Below are 21,868 nucleotides of genomic sequence, written 5' to 3'. Positions count from 1 at the left end.
ACAGTGGGTATTTATCAATAGGCCTGTGGTCATATCCAGATAAATGTAATGGAATTTACCACTTTGTTCTATTACAGAGATAATTAGCATGTTCTTCTAGGCAATGGAAAGTCCAGGGTACAAGTGCTAAGGCTCTTTTATCTGGGGGCTCTGGTTTCCATTTGTATGCCATTTCTATAGACACCAGGCACAAAGTTTAGAGTCCATTAGGAGGGTGACCATGCGTGTAGCCTGATGTTCGGAGCCTGGCCTAAGATGGAGTCCGGCTCTGTCTGTTTCCTCCTTCAGCAGTAGTGGTAAAGAACCTGTTTGCCAATGCAGGAGACCTAAAAGATGTGGGTTTGATCCCTGGGTCAGGAAGATCCCCTGGAGAAGGAAATGGTAACCCAATCCAGTATTCTTGTCTGAAGAATCCCCTGGACAGAGGAGCCTGGGGGCCATAGTTCATAGCGTCGCACAGAGTCAGACATCACTGAAGCAACTTAGCATGCACACATGCATGGGTGGAAAATGGAATATGGGTGATACTTTATCTTTTCATACTGTATCTTAGCTTTCAAAAACAAGAATTTAAATATCACGACTTCGTGGTGTTATTAATAGGGGTATAATCAACAAACTGTGGGAGCATGTTTGGGGACCACTACTCGTCCTGTGGGCCCCTGAGAGAGCTCGCCACTCGAGTGTGCTGAGGGCAAGGGCAGGAGAAGGAAGGACTTTACAGTGGAGGAGAGGCTTGTGCCAGGGCAGGAAGCGGGGATGGTAGCCTTGTTTGGGGCTAAGCTTGAGACTCTGTTCTTCAGTCTAAATGTTTAATCAGGGACTTCCTGATTAAAGGAAGTCCCTGATTAAAGGATTAAAGGTGGTCCAGTGGTTTGGACTCTGCATTTCTACTTCAGGGGATACAAATTCAATCCCTGGTCTGGGAACTAAGATCCTGTATGACGTACAATGCGGTAAAAAAAAAAAAAGTCTAGTCACTTGAAGGATCAAACCCAGAGGAATGGGTCTCTAGGCATCAAGGAATAGGATCAGAGACATTTTATGGGGGCTAGACAAGGCATTCAGCAAGTTGAAATCATATCAAGTAGCTTCAGACTTGGTGACTGGGAGGATGTGCTTATGAAGTAGTTGTTTAAAGCTTGGGCTTTTCTGCTTTTCCCTCCTGTTTCTTACAGTACTGAGTGGGCAGAGCCCTGGTCCCCATATAGGGTCCTTGTATTTTGCAGGAGGATTTGTTTCCCTTGCTAGGGGTGGAGTGTTTTTGTTTTTTCTCTCACCAGCACTCGGGGAAATTACTGATAGGGTGACTTCTTTTTTCTACTAACAGTACAGTCATAAAACAGAGCCACTGAATCTCATCCTGTATCCTCCACCCTCCAGGGAGCCGCTCCTTTTCCTGGTCCTCCTAGATCCTGGGGGACTCAGAGGCCTATGTGAGGAATTAAAAACAAAACAAAAAACCCCAATAAAAAACAAAAGCCAGGGATGAGTAAGAACTGTTGTCATGCCCTTATTTCCTTCAAGCATGTGTTTCTTTCTCTTTTTCTCCCTTCTCCGCTCTGGTACTTTCAGGTCAAGTCCTGATCTCTGGCGTAGAACTGTTTTCCCCAATTCTGCTGTGGTTGGGTTCCACCCATGAGAACAATGGGTCTGTTTTTCTTTTGTTTTTTTCTTCTATAGTCAAAGGCCCTCGTGTTTGTCCTCAGGAGTTGCCACCTTGAAACTGGTGCCATGGTTTGAGCTTCCCTGTTCTGCTTCTTCCAGATCACATTAGAATCTGTAGGCTTGTGGGATGGTGTAGGGGGTTCCTGAGTTGTGAGCAGGAGAAGGGGAAGGTTGTGGAAATCCCGGTCAGTTGCACTTGGGAGAGTTTTCTAGGCCCTGTTGGCAGAGCAGAACTGTGGGCCAGGAAACCTGGGCCCTGGGGCTGGTGACTAAGCTCTGATCCTGAATTAGTAGCTTAACTTTTCTAGGCTTTACCTTTGCCTGGAGCTTCCCAGGTCAATCAGTGGTAAAGAATCTCCCTGCCATTGCAGGGAGACACACGAGGCTCAGATTCGGTCCCTGGGTCGGGAAGATCCCCTGGAGGAGGAAATGGCAACCCACTCCAGTATTCTTGCCTGGAGAATCCCACCAGTCTATAGTCCATGGGGTCTCAAAAGAGTTGAATAGGACTGGAGTGACTGAGCATGCATGCATGCTGCAAAATGAGATTTCACTAGATGAACTCAAAGCCTACGGCCTGAACGCCCTGCCAGGCCTTTTCTTTCCTGCTTCTTACTGAAATCTTCCAAGGATCTACTCTGAGATCGAATAAATCTGGCTAATAATATCTGTATGGGAGGGCCCCACTCCCAGCTATTAAGTTGGATGCTGGATTTTTAGAGTAGAGTGAAGGGGGTGGATATCTTGGGCCTGGTCTTATCTGGCACCCTCTTTGATGGCAGGAGGGGTGGGGTCCTTTGAAACTGTGGAAGTCTTGGCTGGCAGCCTAAGGAGTTTAGACTCTTGTGAGAGGGGAACTACACGTGGCCTGGTCAGATCTGCGTTTCAGGACGTGCTCTCTGGCAGCTGTTACGCTGGGAGAACTGTGGCCGTGGAGAGTCCCCATGAGAATCTGAACTGGGGCAGCAGAGGACACAGAGAGCAGGGGCCAGGAGGGTGTTCTGAAGCACTGGCAGGCCTGGGGAGTGACCAGAGAGGAGAGGGTAGTGAGGGCGGAGGTCTGAAGGCAAGCGGGAGCCGCGTCCTGTTTGGGTTCTTGGGTGATCAGCTGTCATGAGCCCCGAGAGAAGGATTAGGGCTGGTTGCCTAGGCACTGAGATGCTAACTCAGAGTCGGGTGTGTTTATTTTTTATTGTTAAACTCACCTTATTTATTTATTTTTAGTTGTGCTGGGTTTTCATTGCTGCTTAGGCTTTTCTCTAGTGAGCAGGGGCTCCTCTCTAGTTGTGGTGCGTGGGCTTCTCATTGCGGTGGCTTCTCGTTGCAGAGTACGGCTGCAGAACACACGGGCTTCAGTAGTTGGGGCACGCAGGCTCTAGAGCACAGGCTCAGTAGTTGTGGCTCGTGGGTTTAGTTGCTCTTAGGCATGTGGGATCTTCCCAGACCAGGGATAAAACCCATGCCCCTGCACTGGCAGGCAAATTCTTTACTGAGCCACCAGGGGACCCCAATTCGGATGTTTAGATGAGATGCCTGTGGCTCGTGCAGGTGGAGATCCCCTATGGGCAGTGGGAAGAAGCTCCCCAGGGAGGCGGGGGCTGCAGCGGGTGTGCGAGGCCAGGGTGGAGAAGAGGGAGCCAGCCCAGAGGCTGGCCTGTGTAGTACAGCTCTCCTCGTCTCCTCGTCACAAGTTCCAGGGCTGCGTTCTATTCTTCATCACCCTTTTTTCTCTGGTCAGGGTGACTTTTCAGAGTTTTGCTTAGATTGGTATTCTTGATGTATGGCAATTAGATAGGTATTCTTAACCTGGGGGTCACATACTAACCACCTGAAAGTCTTTTGGAGAATACGAGCTGTTAATTGATGAAGGGGGAGGCGGAGAGGATGGGGGAAAGGAAGGCCTTCTGGAGAGGATGCAGGAGAGGGCAGCACTCAGCACACACCATGAAGCACTTTAACGTTGGTGATGAAGCGCAGGGCACAGGGTGAATGTCAGGTTTTGTGAGAGCGCCATGTCCAGGGACAGAAGAGAGGGGTGAGACTAAGGCGGGGGTTAGGGGGGTGCCTCAGAAGGATGAAGCTGGTAACTGGGCTACAGGGTCTACAAACCTTGGAAAGCTCCTTTTTGCTTAAAGATTCCTTGACCTGTCAATTCCTTGGGAGTAGTGAGTTTTATGTGCACGCATTGTGTCATGAACTCCTATCAGTCAATAAATTCTGTGATTTATTATTGCTTGCTAATAATGACAGTACAGTTGACAGCTAGTACTGCTAGTCGTGTATGAAGAGAACAGCTAATCATCAACAAACATTGTGTGCTTAATGCAGGCCAGGCACATGCTAAATACTTTAATAATGAGACGAGCTCACTTGATCCTCACAAGGGCGCATGCAGTGGGCACTTTATTAGCCCTTTTTAACAATGAGGGGATTAAGGTGTGGTCTGTTGCGCAGGGTACTGCAGGTACAGGACTTGAGCCAGAACTTGAAGGAAGACACGTCACCGGGGGTGGGGGGGGCAGGTGTGGGGAACTTTCTATTGTAGTTCACTCACTAAGTTGTGTCTGACTCTTTGCGACCCCATGAACTACAGCACACCAGGCTTCCCTGTCCTTCAATATCTCCCAGTTTGCTCAAACATGTGTCCATTGAGTCAGTGATGCCATCCAACCATCTCATCCTCTGTTGCCCCCTTCTCCTCCTGCCCTCAGTCTTTCCCAGCATCAGGATCTTTTCCAATGAGTTGGTTCTTCGCATCAGGTGGGATTTTCTACTTGTGCTCTTCACCTCTCAGCCATCCTGTGGGGAAGTGACGAGGTGGGACCTCTCCTAGGGTGGTCCTCAGACCGTCTGCGTCAGAGTTACCTGGGACGTTTGTCAAAAACTGAGATGTTCAAGTCTCATCTTGGAGCAAACGGAAACAGAATCTCAAACATGGATATTTGCGACTGAGCTGGGGTTGGATGTCTGATTCTGAAAAGTATGGACTCCTGCCTTCTCCAGCTGCCTGCACCCTGGGCTCTTGCCCCTCTTTGAGGTGGACAGGGCAGGCTCTGCTTTCTTTCCTTCTCTGGGCTGCAGGAGGGTGTGTTTCATTTTGAGAGTGGAGGAAATTGTGCTAACATCTACGCTAGAGGAGGCGCTTCGAGACAGTGGCTTTTATTCTCGTTTTCCCTGCACCGTTCATTCGCTTCTCTCCTCTCTGACAGCCCCTCCCCACCCACTCCCTCTCCGGGGTGGGTTTCGCTTCTCTGCCTGTCCCTGGGTGGCTCAGCACCTGACTGGGACAGAACAGGGGGCGGGCGCGGCAGCGTCTGTGTGGTTCCGTGCTCAGGGGGATGAGCACGGGGACGGGAGCAGTGGCCCCGCGGGTCCTTTCAGGCCCAGCCCCACTGGAGGTGGAGGCAGAGGCGGCACTTTCCATGAGGTGCAGCTGTTTCACTCCACGAAGGGCGGGGACGTCTGAGAGCAGTGGCAGGCATGGTGGAGCTGCAGCCTGGCATGTGAAGTGGAAATCCTGTCACCCACACACCAGGCTGCGTGCTCCCCATTTCTTCTGAAATGGAGGGTTAATCTCCCTTCAGGCTCCCAGCCAGTCAGTGCAGATGAACAGAAGGACGTATGAACCTTCCACTACATGTTTAGAGAGCTGATCCAGTTCCACTCCCTGTCTTGAGTGAGGACTCTAGAGTTCAATTGAGGGGATGTTCACACACTGGGTCTCTGGGGACATCCAGAGGTGGGGTAGGGCCCTGGGCTGGGAGAGAGGAGAGAGGAGTTCTTTTTTTTTTGTAATTTTAAATTTTTAACTGAAGGATAATTGCTTTACAGGACTTTCCTGGTGGCTCAGCAGTAAAGAATCTGCCTGCAATGCAGGAGACATGGGTTGAATCCCTGGGTCGGGAAGATCCCCTGGAAAAGGATATGGTAACTTACTCCAGCATTCTTGCCTGGGAAATCCCATGGTCAGAGGAGTCTGGCGGGCTACAGTCCATGGGGTTGCAGAGTACGCCACAACTCAGCGACTAAACAACAGTCGCTCTACAGTGTTGTGCTGGTTTCTCCCGTACAACAATGCAAATCAGTCGTCATTATATATATCCCCTCCCCTCCCCCTCCCATCTCACAGAGTGCCTAGCTGGGCTTCCTGTGCTACGCAGCAGCTTCCCACTCGTTATTTTATATATGGTAGTGTGTGCTGAAGCGCATGCGGTTGCAAAGACTTGGACGTCACTTAGCGACTGAATGACAAGTGTACATTTGTCAGTGCTGCTTTCTCAATTCATCCTACGGGAGAGCTGGTTCTGAGTCAGCTAAGGGACCAGCTCCATTTAGTCACATGCTCACTCTGGACGTGAGTTTGTTGTGTGGAAATTGCTGGGTTTGGGTGAGATGATCTGATCTCAGGTCAGCCGCAGGGGAGTCAGGGCAGGGGTGGAAGGGACCTGCATTCTCCTTTCTTGGGGTCTCACATGCCTGCCTCCCCCCTCGCCCCCCAAGTGAGCAGGTGGTGAGTTCTGTTTGTGCTTCTCCCTCCCCAGCTCTGTGTCTTGGTACCCTGAAGGCGTCGTCCACTGAGGGTGTGGTGAGGAGGGTCTGTGGAGCCCGGAGCCCCTGAGGCTCCTGGGGAAGCAGGGTAGGTTCCCTGCCCTCTCGGAGAGTTGTCCTGTTTGGGGGGGGGGTGATACGACTTCCTTTTCTGTTCTCCCACCTCCTCCCCAACCTACCCCCCTGCACTTCCCCTCTCCAGAGTCTCACATTCAGTTTCCAGAGTGGGCTATGATTGTTGATAACCTTCCCGGCTGTTTCCTGCCTGCGGTTTCCTGTAACAAATAGCAGGAAGTTTATTTCATGGTCCCCAGTCCTCTGCTTCATGTTTTCCTCTTCCCTCATAAGGCCTGAGGGAACACACAGGGGGTGCACAGGCATAGGGCCTGCTCCAGCTCTCTGTATTCCTGTATGCTGAAGGGCGGGCTTATGTTCTTAATGTTGTCCAGGGGCCTGCATAACACATATGTGCAGCCGTGTGGAGTCCTAATGTCTTCTGTGTTGCTGCCACTTAGGAGTGGAGTGTGGGTGCTGTATTTGAGCAGGAGTGTATTACATTACCTATGCCTGGGGCTGTGCATGTGGGTCAGAGTCAGGGGATGGGGGGCAATGGCAGTTGATGGGGAGAAGAAGTGATTCAGGAGCTGGGTTTGCTCTGTTTATGTTTCTGCTTTTTATGCAAATTACTGGTAACTCGTATTATCAGAGGACTGATTAAAAAAATATATGAAATTTCCTTAATATGGTCTGAAATTCACTTTATTTATTTATTTTTGGCCATGCCACATGGCATGTGAAATCTTAGTTCCCCAACCAGGGATCAAACCTGCACCCCTCTGCATTGGTAGGTGAAATCTTAACTGCTGGACCACCCCACTTTGTTTTATTCTTGGATGTGTAAGATGTGAGGGTGTGGAGAGCGGAGGATGAAATGCCAGGCCATCTTGAACAGCCTGAGGTCAGCTCTCAGAAATTAGATGTTGAGTATTTAGCCATCACCACCCATGTCACGACTGAGCTACTGAACTGAACCCATGTATTTGTGGGCTTCCCAGGTTACGCTGGTGGTAAAGAATACCTGCCAGTCCTGCAGACATAAGAGACTTGAGTTCAATCCCTGGGTCGGGAAGATCCCCTGGAGAAGGGCACAGCAGCCCACTCCAGTATTCTTGCCTGGAGAATCCCAATGGACAGAGGAGCCTGGAGGGCCACAGTCCATGAGGCCTCAAAAGAGTTGAACAGGACTGAAGTGACTTAGTATACATGCATACTGCATGGTGTGGCCAAAATTTTTTTTTAAAAAGAAAAGACCACCATAATATTGTAAAGTAATTAGCCTCCAATTAAAATAAATTAAATAATTTTAAAAAAATTGTAGTTTCCTAGAGACAATTCCAGATGTATTAATACAAATTGGGTTTCAAAGAGGCAGAGGAACCAGAAATCAAATTGCCAACATTCCTTGGATCATGGAGAAAGCAAGGGAGTGCCAGAAAAACATCTACTTCTGCTTCATTGACTATGCTAAAGCCTTTGACCGTGTGGATTGCAACAAGCTGTGAAAAATACTTAAAGAGATGGGAATACCAGAGCACCTTACCTGTCTTCTGAGAAACCTGTATGCGGGCCAAGAAGCAACAGTTAGAACCAAACATGGAACAACTGACTGGTTCAAAATTGGGAAAGGAGCATGCCAAGACTCTATATTTCCACCCTGCTTATGTAACTTATATGCATAGTTATTGTTGAGTGGCTCAGTCGTGTCTGATTCTTTATAACTCCGTGGACTGCAGCACTCCAGGCTCCCCTGTCCTCCACTATCTCTCAGAGTTTGCTTAAATTCATGTCCATTGAGTCGGGGATGCTATCTATCCATCTCATCCTCTGGACCACCACAAAAGTCCCATGAACTACAATTTCTTTACCTGTTCTGAACAGGAGTTTGGGCAGGAGTTAAGGATGGAGTAGAGAGAAAGATGCACAAAAATGCTCAGAGCAGCTGTGCCAGTTTTTTCCCCTGAGGCTCCCATACTAAGTTCGGATCCCCTTGACCATACCAAAACACCAGGCCAACTCAGTGGGACTCCATTCTGCTAAGGCTTCGTGGTGTGCCACGTGACTTCTCTTCCCCTTCAACACTGCCTTTGATGTTAGCCTGAAGCACTTGTGTAAGATCACAGGGATTAGGGTGTGTGAAAATTTTTCCAGACCCCACATTCCTAGGGTTGGCTCTGGGCCTTGCACATTTCTGCTTCTCCAGGATGACTCCAGGAACTTAACCAAAACCTGGGTTCTACTGTATCTCTTTCACCACCCAGCTGCTCCCTAAGGACAGTTTACCAAGAGACAGAGACAGACAGAGGCTTCAGGCACTGAGATGTGTCAGGTGTCCATGTACTTCTGGAATCAGGTAGATCAGATCTGGATTTAAATCCATGCTTTGTCTTCCCAGGTGGCTCAGATGGTAGAATCTCCCTGCAATGTAGGAGACCCAGGTTTGATCCCTGGCTCAGGAAGATCCCCTGGAGAAGGGAATGGCTACCCACTCCAGTATCCTTGGCTGGAGAAGTCCATGGACAGAGAAGCCTGGTGGGCTGTAGTCCATGGGGTCGCAAAGAATCAGACACAACTGAGCAGCTGACACACATTGTCTTTCATTAACTGTGTGACCTTGGCAAGTGACTTAAACACTCTCCAAGACTCAGCTGCTACATCCGTCAAACACAGATGATGCCCACGTAATAGTTATTACTGTAGGTGACATGTATTGAGCACTTTATACTTATTGAGTTAATCCTTATATGTTTCTAGGATCTAATTTGTAGGGTAGCCGTCATTTGTCAGATGAGAAACTGAGGTACAGAAAATTTAAGTAGCAGGTCCAAGGTAGTGTAACGCATAAGTAATGGAGCTGGGGTGCTGAGTTTGGGCTGTCTGACCCCAGGGCCTGTGTTTAACTACTGCAATGGACTGTGTAGTTCACAAAATGTTAATAAGAATTAATTGAGAAGAACATTTAAAGCCCCAGGTAGGGACTTCCCTGATTGGTCAAGTGGTTAAGAATCTGCCTTCCAATGCAGGGGACTCTTTTGATTCCTGGTCAGGGAACAAAGATCCCACATGCCACACGGCAACTAAACCCGCGGGCTGCAACTAGAAAGAAGCCGGCATGCTGCAACTAAGACCTGACACAGCCAAAAATAATAAATAAATATTTTTTAAAGTTTAATTACCTCTAATTAAAAAAAAATAAAGCCCTGGGTATAGTGCTTGGCAGGGCTCCCCTGGTGGCTCAAAGAATCTACCTGCCAATGCAGGAGACACAAGGGACTCTGGTTCAATCCCTGGGTCAGGAAGATCCCCTGGAAGAGGAAATGGCAACTCCATTTTTCTTGTCTGGAACATCCCATGGACAGAGGAGCCTGGCGGGCCACAGTCCATGGGGCCCACAAAAGAGTCAGACAAGGACAGCAGCACAGTGGTTGGCACAATAGACACTCAGTAAACGATAGTTGTTGCCAGCAGAGCAGGGCAGTCCGCCTGCACCTGGGCACGTGGAAGACACGGCCCTGGGTCAGGCAGAGAGACACAGGTCCTCCTGCCAACTCGAGGTTTGCATAACGTCAGGGCCTCTTCCAACCTGCTCTGTTACGGCTTTTGGGCACAGTTTGTCCCTGTGCAAAGAAATCCCAAAGTTATCTGACGGGCCCCAAAAGGAAAACACAGGAGCTGAAACTGGGTGGCCATAGGGAGGGGCTCCTGGTGGGGCTCCCCCACAGGGAACCAGCTGCTGGAGAATCACCTTTCTGACTCTGCTTCAGAGGAACGTGGCTTTTCATTTCCGGCCATCTCACTCATTTGGTCAGAGCTCCTAGGTGAGCCACCTGTGAAACAGAGCAGCACAGCTGCCCGGCTTGGCCCCAGGTGAGGAGTTAATGCCAGGAAGCTCGGGGGACCCTGCAAGGACCCTGGGAAACCTGGCTGTGGGCTCAGCAGAGGGGTGTGTCAAACTCCCTCTGTATCTTTTCATGTGTATGTATCTTGGCTTCCTGCCTGACCCAGGACTGACTCTGTTGGCAGCAAGCAGTTCCGGCCCACCCATCCTCTCAAGGCGCCAGCTGGGATGGGGGCAATGTGGTTTATGACTATGCATGCACGTGTTTGGGGCTTCCTGGATGGCTCAGTGGTAAATAATCCACCTGCAATGCAGGAGACACAGGAGATGCAGATTCAATCCCTGGGTTGGGACGATCCCCTGGAGGAGGAAATGGTAACCCACTCCAGCATTCTTGTCTGAAGAATCCCATGGACAGAGGAGCCTGTCAGGCTGCAATCCATGGGGTTGCAAAGAGTCAGACAAGATTGAGCACAGCACACATACACACACACACACACACACACACACATGCACACACACACACACACACACCCCATGTTTATTACAGAAACTTTGCAAAGTTTAAGATTTTCCTGTGTGGGAATGAATGTAAATTGATAAAGCCACTATAGAGAACAGTATGACAGTTCCTTAAAAAACTAGGAATAAAACTACCATGCTTGCATGCTCAGTCGCTCGGTCATATCGACTCGTTGCGACCCCATGGACTATAGCCCACCAGGGTCCTCTGTTCATGAAACTTTCCAGGCAAGACTACTGGAGTGGGTTGCCATTGCCTACTCTAGGCGATCTTCCCCACCCGTGGATCAAACCCATGTCTCCTGCATTGGCAGGTGGATTCTTGACCATTTCGACACCCGGGAAGCCCAAAACTATCATATGACCCAGCAATCCCACTACCAGGCATATACCCTGAGAAAACCATGGTTCAAAAAGACACATGTACCCTGATGTTCATTGTAGCACTATTTACAATAGCCAAGACATGAAACCAACCTAGATGTCCATCAACAGATGAATGGATGAAGAAGTTGCAGTACATGTATACAATGGAATATTACTCAGCCATAAAAAAGAATGAATGTGAGTGAGTCAGTTGAACTGAGGTGGGTACACCTAGAGCCTGTTATACAGAGTGAAGTGAGTCAGAAAGAGAAAAACAAATATCATAGATTAATGCATATATGTGGAATCTAGAAAAATGGTACTGGTGAAGCTATTTGAAGGGTGGGAATAGAGATGCAGACATAGAGAACAGACTTACGGACTCAGTGGGGGAAGGAGAGGGTGGGAGGAATTGAGAGAGCAGAACTGACATATATATACTACCGTGTGTAAAGTAGCTAGCTAGTAGGAAGCTGCTGTTTAGCATAGGAAGCCCGGCTGGGCACACTGTGGACCCAGAGGAGTGTGACGGGTGGGTGGAAGGGAGGTTCAAAAGGGAGGGGATATATGTATACTACTTATGGCTGATTCACCTTGTTGTATGGCAGAAATCAACATGACATTGTAAAGGAATTATCCTCCAATAAAAAAATAAAAAGATTTTCCTCATCATACACCCTGGAGAGACATGGTTGTGTTTAGACTTTCCTTTGCCCATTTTTCTACTTACTGAGATCACACTATGTATACAACTTGGAAAACTGACTTTTTTCAGTCAATATGAATGTTTTCATGTTATTTAAATTTTAACAAACAGTTAAAAGACTGTATATTATATTAATGAATAATTCACAACATACTTAACAGTCTCCCTATGGTTGGGTATTTGGGTTATTTCCAATTTTTTTCTGTTTTAAATATTTCTACCATGAATGTGATTTCATTGTTTGTTTTATATTCTAGTTATTTCCCTGGGCTTTATTTTTGAATGTGAACAGATAATTTGGTCAAAAGAGTTACTTGGGTTCTTGACAGATATTGCCACATCATTTCCCAAAACTTGATAGAATTATCTGTCATCGCATGGGCATTGCATGAGTGCAGCTTGCTGCTGCTGCTGCTGCTAAGTCGCTTCAGTCGTGTCTGACTCTGTGCGACCCCATAGACGGCAGTCCACCAGGTTCTGCCGTCCCTGGGATTTTCCAGGCAAGAACACTGGAGTGGGTTGCCATTTCCTTCTCCAATGCATGAAAGTGAAAAGTGAAACTGAAGTTGCTCAGTCATGTTTGACTCTTAGCGACCCCATGGACTGCAGCCTACCAGGCTCCTCCATCCATGAGATTTTCCAGGCAAGAGTACTGGAGTGGGGTGCCATTGCCTTCTCCAATGAATGCAGCTTAGGGGTTCTGAAATAGGAAAAGAAGCTGTTTTCTATTGTTTTGGCAAGGGTGGCCATGATGGAGACCTCTGAAAGCTGAGCCTGTCGTTGAAGCCTGGCCCTGATCTTGGTGAAAATAGTAAAACACCCTAAAGGGGTGTCCTTGACAAAGATCAGGCTAAGGCATATATTCCACAGAGGTTTTAAAATGTATTTATTTAATTGGAGGATAATTACTTTACAGTACTATGATGGCCTCTGCCATACATCAACATGAATCAGCCATAGGTACACCTGTGTCCCCTCCCTCCTGAACCCCTCTCCCATCTCCCTCCCTACCCTGTCCCTCCAGGTTGTCACAGAGTACCAGCTTTGGGTTCCCTGAGTCACACATAAAACTCCCACTGGCTATCTATTTCACATACGGTAATGTGTATGTTTCAATCCTACTCTCTCAAATCATCCCACCCTCCCCTTCTCCCACTGTGTGCAAAAAGTCCCACTGAGTTTTTTTTTTTTTTTTAATTAAAAAAGAGAAAAGGTGTGTTTCAGGCAGCAGAAGACATTCCAGGGCCTCGAAATTAGAGTGATTTAGAGGTAGAGCAAAGGAAGCTGCTGCCAAGTAGGTTCTGTTGTTGTTCAGTCAGTAAGTCGCATCCAACTCTTTGTGACCCCGTGGACTGCAGCATGCCAGGCTCCTCTGTCCTCCACTATCTCCAGGAGATTGCTCAAATTCATGTCGATTGCCAGGTGGGTTCAGATGAGGCTAAAGTTTAGGAGAGGAGTGCAGAAAACAGAGAGGGTGGCTCTCCTCCCAGGGCTATCAGGACCTGCAAGTTCAGCATCGCCCCGGGGTTAATGAAAGGGAGGGCAAAGTGAGTTGGGCTAATCCCTCGGAACTAGTCGGGAGCCAGATCTGTTTTCCAAGGAAGTTCAGACAAGGCCAGAGGCATCCAGTGAGAAATCTCTGGCTAGGCTTCAGTTATACTTGGCTGACTGTTTTTATCTTAAAAAAAAAAAAAAAAAAATCTCTTGTACTTTTCTTGTTCCTGTTGTTAGCTCCTACTGAAAGGTTAGTCCAGACTTGGCTGAACTAAGTAGAAATTATTCATTCTTGCCCAGACACATTGCCTCAGTTGTGTCTGAATCTTTATGACCCCAAGGACTGTAGCCCATTAGGCTCTTCTGTCCATGGGATTCTCCAGGCAAGAATACTGGAATGGGTCGCCACGCCCTCCTCCAGGGGATCTTTCCAACCCAGGGATCGAACCTGCGTCTTCCTCACTGGCAGGCGGATTCTTCACCACAGAGTCACCAGGGAAGCCCAGCACCATAACTAGAGTGGTTGAAACAGCAACTCTAGAAAACAGGTGGTGGTCCTGTGGTCATACCATAGCCTTGTTTTTTTAAACTTTAATGGCACCTGTTGCATTGTCATTATGCCTTGTTCTTTATCTGAGTACATATTTACCCACTGTCTTCTAAAAGCAGCTTAAGGATAAAAACTACGTCTTTGTTTCTGATTTTTTTTTTTTTTTTGAGATCTATTTACTTTTGTGTTCGGTCTTTGTTGCTGCATGGGCTTTTTCTAGTTGCAGCGAGCAGGAGCTACTCTCTAGTTGCAATGAGTGGGCTTCTCATTGTGGTGGCTTCTCTTGTTGGGCAGTACCGGCTCTAGAGCACAGGCTCAGTAGTTGTGGCACACAGGCTTGCTTGCTCCTCAGCATGTGGAGTCTTCCCGGACCAGGGATCGAACCCATGTCCCCTGCATTGGCAGGCAGATTCCCAACCACTGGACCAACAGGGAATTCTTTAGCAACCGAAGAACTGATGTAAGCAAATTTCTTTACTAATGTAAACTATCCCCCTAAAGGCACAAAGTCTAACATCTCAGTGTAGGGTAATAAAGCCCTTCTTGGGTTTAAATGGAAGTGGAAGCCTTTAGTGTCTGTTTCTGCCCATTTCCACTCCCATTTCACTTCACTGTGGACCACGGTGACAGAGCCGGGGGACAATATTACCCAGAAAAGCTCCAGCTGGGAAAGGGGGCGATTCTCTGATTTTAGTCGCAATTAGCACAGTGCTTTCATCTCTGAAATTTACTGTTCCTTTGTATTCCTCTTTCCTTTGGGGCTTCTTTTTTCTTATCCACACATCTCTGCCACCATCTATACTTCTTCCCTCCCCCCTCCACCCCAGTTTTTCTTTTCTCCTCAAACTCCTGGTTGCATCAAACTGTTTTTTTTCAGTCCTGTGCATAATAAGTTAAAGACAAAGTTATGAGACTCAAATGAGTTTTAGGATTCCTTTTACAAGTATGTCAAATCCAAATAAGTATGGGCACCTTAAAAGTAGTTGTCCTAATATCATATATTAAGGCATATGTATGTAATCTAGAAAAAGGTACTGATAAACCTATTTGCAAGGCAGGAATAGAGACACAGATGTTGAGAAAGGACTTGTGGGCACAGTGGGGGAAGGAGGGTGGGACGAATTGAGAGAGTAGTATTGATATATACGCATCAGCATGTGTAAAATAGATAGCTGGTGGGAAGCTGCTGTAGAGCATCGGGAACTTAGCTCTGTGATGACCTAGAGAAGTGGGAGGGTGCGGAGCGGCTGGGAGGGAGGCTCAAAAAGGGAGGGAATTTATGTATAGTTGTGACTGATTCATGGTGTTGTATGGCAGAAACCACACAGCATTGTTAAGCGATTATCCTCCAATTAAAAACAAAGAAAACAAAAGCAGGAAAAAAAAGTAGCTTTCCTAGCTGACTACCTATTTATTCCAGAAGTTCTGTCATTACTCAAAGATTTCAGTCAGTTATTATGTTGAGCTGCTGAAAGGCCAGTTTCACTTCCTTATAACCACACTGAGTATTTCAGGAGTCTTGCCACTCTGCTTTTCTCATTTGTCTTCCTGTTTCCAGTTCTCTTTTTAATGTGTTGCTCTAGTCCCCAAGCAAGAAGAGTTCTGGGTTCAGTGGGGCTCAAAGTACAGGGCAGGGCTTAAGGTCATAGAGAGCCCAGCAGGGAAGGGAAGTTGGCCTGGGTCAAAAAGCCTTGACCTTTAAACAAAGCATGCTTAAACAGCTCTTTTTAGTCTGTCCTTTCCTATGTCCCATTTCTGCTCTGTGATTCCTCACCCTCCTTTATAACAGATAAGAACCATCAAATCCTAGGGCTGGGTCACAGCCTTGAATTGCCTAACTCTCAGGCGTAACGGGGAGAACCGTAGAGAGAGGCCTTTCTGAGGCTCCCTTTCCTTCTGCCCCTGGGTGGTTAGTTAATGTCCTACCAGCACTTCCTACTTGTTGGGGACCAGGACTGTGCTCCAGCCCCACATCACTGCTCAGGGCAGAGGGCACTTTGTCCAGACAGCCTCTGAGCTTCACACTTCCCCTTAGAGTCTGTGTCCGTTGTGGTCTTGTATCTTCTCAGGTCTCAGGCTCTGGCTCTTCACAGTCTCTTCTTCTCTTCCTCACTGTTCTTGGGGGGTGAAAATGAAGATGTCTGCTAATGGAGGAAAAAGAAATCAGTTTGCACAGCAAATAACAACCTAAAGCTGGGCTCCCTGCCCATTGTGACTCCCTCTCCTTCCCAGAAGTTTCTGAGCACCAAACCCCAGTGAGATGTGAGCTGATTGTACCAATATGTCTTCAGGATCTCCTCGGTGATGAGACTATGTTTGAAGAGTTTATGTTCTGGGTATCCTCAGAACTGGACTAGCACTTTTTGTATATTTTGTTAAATTACTTAGCAATATATTTGTTGGGATATCTGCTCTTGTGTTATAAGCTTCTGGAGAGCAAGGGCTTTTTTGTCTTAAAAATGTCAAATAGATGCAAAAGTAAAGCTAATAATACAGTGAATCTACATGTACTCATCATGTAATTTCAGCAATTATTTCATGGCCAATCTTGTTGCTTCTATACTCCCCTCTCCAACCTGGAATGCTTTATTTTTTTAATTTATTTTTAATTGGAGGGTAATTGCTTTACACGGTTATGTTGGCTTCTGCCACAGGACAGCATGAATCAGCTGTGCACGCATGCGTATGTGCTCTTAGCCACTCGGTCGTTTTGGGACCCCATCCACTGTAGCTTACCAGGCTCCTCTGTCCATGGGATTATCCCAGCAAGAATCCTGGAGCAGGTTGCTATTTCCTCCTCCAGGGGATCTTCCCAACCCAGGGACTGAACTTGAACCTGCATCTCTTGTGGCTCCTGAATTGACAGTCGGATTCTTTACCCCTGAGCCACCTAAGTATACATATATCCCCTCCCTATTGAGCCTCTCTCCCAACTTGCCCCCATCCCACCCACTCATCTTGGTCATCAAAGAGCACAAGACTAAGCTCCCTGTGTTATACAGCAACTTCCCACTAGCTTCCAAGTCTGGATTGTTTTGAAGCAGATCCTAGATATCAAATCATTGCATCTGTAAATATTTCAGTTGTATTACTAAAATGTAAGGGCTCTTTGAAAAATACAATCACAGTACCATTGTCACAGTAAGAAGTCATGCTTCCTCAGTGCCATAAAGTTTTCTGTATTCAAATTTCTGCAATTACCTCATTTCCCCCTTTCATTCCTTGCACATTTTTGTTACTCCTGCATTTGTTTTTGTGTCTCCCCTGCTTTTTCTTTTTCTTTTTTTTTTAGTAGAATTTTTTGAATAACAATCCAAATAAGGGCTTTATTTTGTAATCATCACATTGTTCTCAGCAAGTGACTTCAGTTCAGTTCAGTCGCTCAGTCGTGTCCGACTCTTTGCGACCCCCTGAATCGCAGCATGCCAGGCCTCCCTGTCCATCACCAACTCCTGGAGTTCACTCAGACTCATATCCATCGAGTCAGTGATGCCATCCAGCCATCTCATCCTCTGTCGTCCCCTTCTCTTGCCCCCAATCCCTCTCAGCATCAGAGTCTTTTCCAATGAGTCAACTCTTTGCATGAGGTGGCCAAGATACTGCAGTTTCAGCTTCAGCATCATTCCTTCCAAAGAAATCCCAGGGCTGATCTCCTTCAGAATGGACTGGTTGGATCTCCTTGCAGTCCAAGGGACTCTCAAGACTCTTCTCCAACACCACAGTTCAAAAGCATCAATTCTTCGGCACTCAGCCTTCTTCACAGTCCAACTCTCACATCCATACATGACCACAGGAAAAACCATAGCCTTGATTAGACGAACCTTTGTTGGCAAAGTAATGTCTCTGCTTTTGAATATGCTATCTAGGTTGGTCATAACTTTCCTTCCAAGGAGTAAGCGTCTTTTAATTTCATGGCTGCAGTCACCATCTGCAGTGATTTTGGAGCCCCCAAAAATAAAGTCTGACACTGTTTCCCCATCTATTTGCCATGAAGTGATGGCACCAGATGCCATGATCTTCGTTTTCTGAATGTTGAGCTTTAAGCCAACTTTTCCACTCTCCTCTTTCACTTTCATCAAGATGCTTTTGAGTTCCTCTTCACTTTCTGCCATAAGGGTGGTGTCATCTGCATATCTGAGGTTATTGATATTTCTCCTGGCAATCTTGATTCCAGCTTGTGTTCTTCCAGTCCAACGTTTCTCATGATGTACTCTGCATAGAAGTTAAATAAGCAGGGTGACAATATCCAGCCTTGATGTACTCCTTTTCCTATTTGGAACCAGTCTGTTGTTCCATGTCCCGTTCTAACTGTTGCTTCCTGACCTGCATACAAATTTCTCAAGAGGCAGATCAGGTGGTTTGGTATTCCCATCTCTTTCAGAATTTTCCACAGTTTATTGTGATCCACAAGTGACTTACTGCTTGTCATATAGTAAATCCTCAGTAAATGATGATGAATGAATGAATCATCAGAAGTCTGTAACATCTCATGGTTGAATATAGTGCAGCCTTACTGTCGCTTTTGGTTGGTTTGTCGATGTGGCTTTTGGTTTCTGATGACTTTAGCTAGGAGTTAACTTTGGTGCTCAGAGAAGGCAATGGCAACCCACTCCAGTACTCTTGCCTGGAAAATCCCATGGGCGGAGGAGCCTGGTAGGCTGCAGTCCATGGGGTCGCTGGGAGTCGGACACGATTGAGCGACTTCACTTTCACTTTTCGCTTTCATGCATTGGAGAAGGAAATGGCAACCCACTCCAGTGTTCTTGCCTGGAGAATCCCAGGGACGAGGGAACCTGGTGGGCTGCCGTCTATGGGGTCGCACAAGAGTCGGACACGACTGAAGCGATTTAGCAGCAGCAGCAGCAGGGAAGGGGCCCTTGCTTTCTTATCTCTGTTTTTTGTCTTCAGTGTCTTATAATATCAACTTGACTTTGGACCAAACACATGTGGCTTTTTTTGTTGCTTCTATAGAACAGAGCCCCTGAAGGAGCTCCCTGAGAACAAGAACAGCTTCCGTGTGATGCTGTTGTAGGCAACATTCTAGGATGGAGCCTCAAGACTTACTCCTAATCCCTGGACTGTGAATATGTGATGCGTAATCATGTGGGTGATTGTTACCTTACGTGGCAAAAGGGATTTTGCAGATGTACAGTAAATATGGTTACTCGTCAGTTGACTTTAACAAAAAGAGATGTGATCTAAGTGGGCTTAATGTAATCACAGGAGCACTTTGAAAAACAACTGTTTTTTTCCTAGCTGGTCTCAGAATCGGAAATATAAGAGGGATTAAAGGGTCTTCCCTAGTGACTCAGTGCTAAAGAATCTGCCTGCCAATCCAGGAGACACGTGTTTGACCCCTGGTCTGGGAAAATCCCACATGTCCACATGTGGGGCAGCTAAACCCATGTGCCACAAGTGTTGAACCTGTGCTCTAGAGCCAGGAAACTGCAACTACTGAGCCTGTGCACCTCAACTGCTGAGGCCCAGATGCTCTAGAGCCTGCGCTCTGCAAAAAGAGAAGCTGGACTGCAACTGGAGAGTAGCCCCCCTTGCCGCAACTAGAGAAAAGCCTCCACAGCAATGAAGACCCAGGTCCTCTAGGAACTGCGAGTATTTGTACTAGGGGGATGGGGACCTCAGGCTTATAACTTCAAGGACCTGAATTTGTGAGCTAAAGAATGGGTGTTGTTTTAAGTCACTAAATTTGTTGTAGTTTGGCAAAAGTAGAAAATGAATACAGATGCTTTGTACCTGATAGGTTGAATAAACTGCTCCTTTGTTTATTTTTTAAAATTCAAATAAAATTAAAATCCATAATAGAAGGAACATACCTCAACATAATAAAAGCTATATATGACAAACCCACAGCAAACATTATCCTCAATGGTGAAAAATTGAAAGCATTTCCTCAAAAGTCAGGAACAAGACAAGGGTGCCCACTTTCACCATTACTATTCAACATAGTTTTGGAAGTTTTGGCCATAGCAATCAGAGCAGAAAAAGAAATAAAAGGAATCCAAATTGGAAAAGAAGAAGTAAAACTCTCACTATTTGCAGATGACATGATCCTCTACATAGAAAACCCTAAAGACTCCACCAGAAAATTACTAGAACTAATCAATGACTAATAGTAAAGTTGCAGGATATAAAATCAACACCCAGAAATCCCTTGCATTCCTATACACTAATAATGAGAAAACAGAAAGAGAAATTAAGGAAACAATTCCATTCACCATTGCAACGGAAAGAATAAAATACTTAGGAATATATCTACCTAAAGAAACTAAAGACCTATATATAGAAAACTATAAGACACTGGTGAAAGAAATCAAAGAGGACACTAATAGATGGAGAAATATACCATGTTCATGGATTGGAAGAATCAATATAGTGAAAATGAGTATACTACCCAAAGCAATTTATAGATTCAATGCAATCCCTATCAAGCTACCAACAGTATTCTTCACAGAGCTAGAACAAATAATTTCACAATTTGCATGGAAATACAAAAAACCTCGAATAGCCAAAGCAATCTTGATAAAGAAGAATGGAACTGGAGGAATCAACCTACCTGACTTCAGGCTGTACTACAAAGCCACAGTTATCAAGAAAGTATGGTACTGGCACAAAGACAGAAATATAGATCAATGGAACAAAATAGAAAGCCCAGAGATAAATCCACGCACATATGGACACCTTATCTTTGACAAAGGAGGCAAGAATATACAATGGATTAAAGACAATCTCTTTAACAAGTGGTGCTGGGAAATCTGGTCAACCACTTGTAAAAGAATGAAACTAGAACACTTTCTAACACCATACACAAAAATAAACTCAAAATGGATTAAAGATCTAAACATAAGACCAGAAACTATAAAACTCCTAGAGGAGAACATAGGCAAAACACTCTCTGACGTACATCACAGCAGGATCCTCTATGACCCACCTCCCAGAATATTGGAAATAAAAGCAAAAATAAACAAATGGGACCTAATTAACCTTAAAAGCTTCTGCACATCAAAGGAAACTATTAGCAAGGTGAAAAGACAGCCTTCAGAATGGGAGAAGATAATAGCAAATGAAGCAACTGACAAACAACTAATCTCAAAAATATACAAGCAACTCCTACAGCTCAACTCCAGAAAAATAAATGACCCAACCAAAAAATGGGCCAAAGAACTAAATAGACATTTCTCCAAAGAAGACATACAGATGGCTAACAAACACATGAAAAGATGCTCAACATCACTCATTATCAGAGAAATGCAAATCAAAACCACTATGAGGTACCATTTCACACCAGTCAGAATGGCTGCGATCCAAAAGTCTACAAGTAATAAATGCTGGAGAGGGTGTGGAGAAAAGGGAACCCTCTTACACTGTTGGTGGGAATGCAAACTAGTACAGCCACTATGGAGAACAGTGTGGAGATTCCTTAAAAAACTGGAAATAGAACTGCCTTATGATCCAGCAATCCCACTGCTGGGCATACACACTGAGGAAACCAGAATTGAAAGAGACACGTGTACCCCCATGTTCATCGCAGCACTGTTTATAATAGCCAGGACATGGAAGCAACCTAGATGTCCATCAGCAGATGAATGGATAAGAAAGCTGTGGTACATATACACAATGGAGTATTACTCAGCCATTAAAAAGAATACATTTGAATCAGTTCTAATGAGGTGGATGAAACTGGAGCCTATTATACAGAGTGAAGTAAGCCAGAAAGAAAAACACCAATACAGTATACTAACGCATATATATGGAATTTAGAAAGATGGTAACAATAACCCTGTGTACGAGACAGCAAAAGAGACACTGATGTATAGAACAGTCTTATGGACTCTGTGGGAGAGGGAGAGGGTGGGAAGATTTGGGAGAATGGCATTGAAACATGTAAAATATCATGTATGAAACGAGTTGCCAGTCCAGGTTCGATGCACGATACTGGATGCTTGGGGCTAGTGCACTGGGACGACACAGAGGGATGGTATGGGGAGGGAGGAGGGAGGAGGGTTCAGGGTGGGGAACACATGTATACCTGTGGTGGATTCATTTTTGATATTTGGCAAAACTAATACAATTATGTAAAGTTTAAAAATAAAATAAAATTAAA

The sequence above is a fragment of the Bubalus kerabau genome, chromosome 17 (assembly GCF_029407905.1).
Source record: "Bubalus kerabau isolate K-KA32 ecotype Philippines breed swamp buffalo chromosome 17, PCC_UOA_SB_1v2, whole genome shotgun sequence".
NCBI lineage: Eukaryota > Metazoa > Chordata > Mammalia > Artiodactyla > Bovidae > Bubalus > Bubalus kerabau.
The sequence above is the reverse complement of the archived record's forward strand: the minus strand, read 5'-3'. Positions refer to the sequence as shown.